The sequence below is a fragment of the Echinops telfairi genome, unplaced genomic scaffold, assembly GCF_000313985.2.
Source record: "Echinops telfairi isolate 266 unplaced genomic scaffold, ASM31398v2 ScPeMD7_2;HRSCAF=8, whole genome shotgun sequence".
In the NCBI taxonomy this organism is placed as follows: domain Eukaryota; kingdom Metazoa; phylum Chordata; class Mammalia; order Afrosoricida; family Tenrecidae; genus Echinops; species Echinops telfairi.
In genome coordinates, this window is record NW_022103898.1 from 6097638 (window position 1) to 6100042 (window position 2405).

The 2405-nt window shown below is 59.2% G+C and overlaps 1 protein-coding gene across 1 annotated transcript in view; it reads left to right on the forward strand.

The window, feature by feature from the left end:
• The window catches only part of SHISAL1 (shisa like 1), a 47834-nt gene that overhangs the window by 2071 nt on the left and 43358 nt on the right, over nt 1-2405 (forward strand). The window lies entirely within an intron of this gene.

A 2405-nucleotide genomic window follows, 5' to 3' on the forward strand; every position in this document is an offset into this window, starting at 1 on the left:
TTCAATGAATCCCACATGTGTTCATTGGCCAGGTTGGCACAGTAAACCTTAACTATCAGAGATGTCTATAGATCTCTGGACCTAGGACAGGCCCCTCGTCTCTGAGAGCCCCCACGCTCCGGCCCGTCCCACCTCAGTTCACCTCGGCATCTTGGATTCTGGTCTCCAGATCTGAGCAGCTTTGGGGGATGGTGAGCTCCTGCCACACCCAGGGCCCACAGCTGAGTGGGAGCAGACCCTGTCCAGCTGAGGGCCCCCAGCCCCCCTTCCTCCCCTGCCGCCGGCACCTCTGCTGGTACCTCCAGCCCCAGCCCCTCACCTCCCTCACGCTCAGACACAGCACCATCACCTGGAAGCTGCTCTGCCCCAGACACAGGCTCACCTGGTGCTTCTGATCCGGGAGGTGTTGGGACCTGAGAATCGGCATTTCTCGTGGGTCCCCAGGAGTTGCTGGCAGGGCGGGTAGGAGCACCATTGCCAGGAACACAGACAGCTGAGTGCTGGGCAACTAGCCAGAAGGCTGGCCGTTTGAACCCATCCAGTAGTCTGCTTCCAAACGGGTCTGGCCTTGAAAGCCCTGTGGGGCGGGGGACGGGTGGGGTGGGCGCGGGCAGTTCTACTCTGCACAAGTCAGTGGGCACATGCCGAGTGGGAACCCACTCAACAGCAACGAGCAACAATGGGACTCAAACCCCCAACCCAAGTTCACTGTCACGGAGTCAGTTCCCCCTCTCACCCACCCCCATTGGACGGGGCAGAACTGCCCCTGCAAGTTTCTGAGACTGCCACTCTTTACAGGAATAGAAAGCCTCCTCTCTCTCCAGAGGAGCATCTGGTGGTTTTGAACTGTTCACCTTGTGGTTAGCAGCCCAACACAGAACCACTACCCCACCAGGGCTTTATAACCATGGGCTCCATGAGACTAATTAGGGCCTAGACGTGCACCTTAGCCCCTGCATGCCCATTGAAGGGTCCCCTATTTCCCACAGGCTCTCTAGGTACCCCTCCCCACCTCCAGCAAGCATGGCCTCTTTCTTCCATGGGGGCCTTGGCCCTCTCTTTGGAAGAGGGTGCTGCAGGAGAGCAGGGGCTGCAGAGTGCCACTGGGGCCGCCCTGAGCCAGCCTGGGCACCCTACACGGATGGGGGAGCTGCTCTCTACCCTCCCACCTGGCCCCGCTGGGCCAACCTCAGCATGCTGTCCAGGAGCTGCTCAGGCAGCAGCCGGTCACCGCTCGGCAGAAGCAGTTTTCAAGGGTCCTGAGGGGCTGCTGCAGGGCCAGCATCTTGTTGCTGGAGCCATGTGTGCTACTGGGGGCCCCTTTTCAGACACTACAGCCCCCCTCCATCTCTGTTTTCCCTACGTTCACACAGGCAGCCCCCAGTGCACCCCTAGTGATGAGCCAACCCCCCAGATCCTAGGGTACCGACAACCCCAGGTGCCTGCATTATTGCTCAATAATAAGCATTGCAGTAGGAGTAGCTGTTGTCATGGTTACTTGGTGCCGTAGAGCCGGGTCCGACCCATAGCCACCCGATGTATTACAGAAGGAAACACCACCCTGCCCTGCACCATCCTCACAAGCGTTCTTGTGTTTGAGTGCCTCCGTGCAGCCCCTGGGCCCGCCCAGCTCATCAAGGGCCCTCCCTTTCTTCGCTACCCCTCTGCGTGACCAAGTCCGATGTCCTTCTCCAGGGACTGGTCTCTCCTGACAACGTGTCCTCCGCAGCAGTTGTACCGTTGCATTAAGACGTGAGCAATGTTTCTGTGTATCAGGGACGATGTACGCGCCTAGGAAGGTGCACGCCTATGATATTCTTGCACACAGACATTAGGCACTAATGGGACCTGTCTGACCTATGTGCTAATGAACGGAAAGGTGGCTGTAGACACGAGACTCATTCGTACCCCGGGGACTGCCCGTATTTCTTCAGGCGTGTGTTCCGAGAAAGAGGAAGGCCTTCCACCAAATGGATGGACCCCGTGGCTGCATGGATGGGTGCAGGCACAGGAGCAACGGTGCGGATGGCCCAGGAGTGGACAGTGTTTGGTTCTGTTGGGCACAGGGTCGCTATGGGTCAGAGCCGACTTTACAGCATTAACGACAACCACCATTAGCACAGCCCATAAATACTGCCTCAGGGAGCAAGGGGTCCAGGAGGTGGTCCAAGGCCACAGGGTCCCAGGCAGACCTTTGGGCTCCCCCCAGGCTAGGACACTGGGACAATAGATGTGCGGCACTGCTGTTCCACAGGGCGGGACGAGCCTAGTGCGTGAACCCATACTGTGTGGGGTTGCCAGTGGGCCCAGCCCCGTTCCAGGCAGTAAGCCAGTGGTCAGCTGTCATGGAGTGGACTCCACTGCACAGCAACCCCCCAGGGGCCTGGGGGGGCACATGTCAAGGG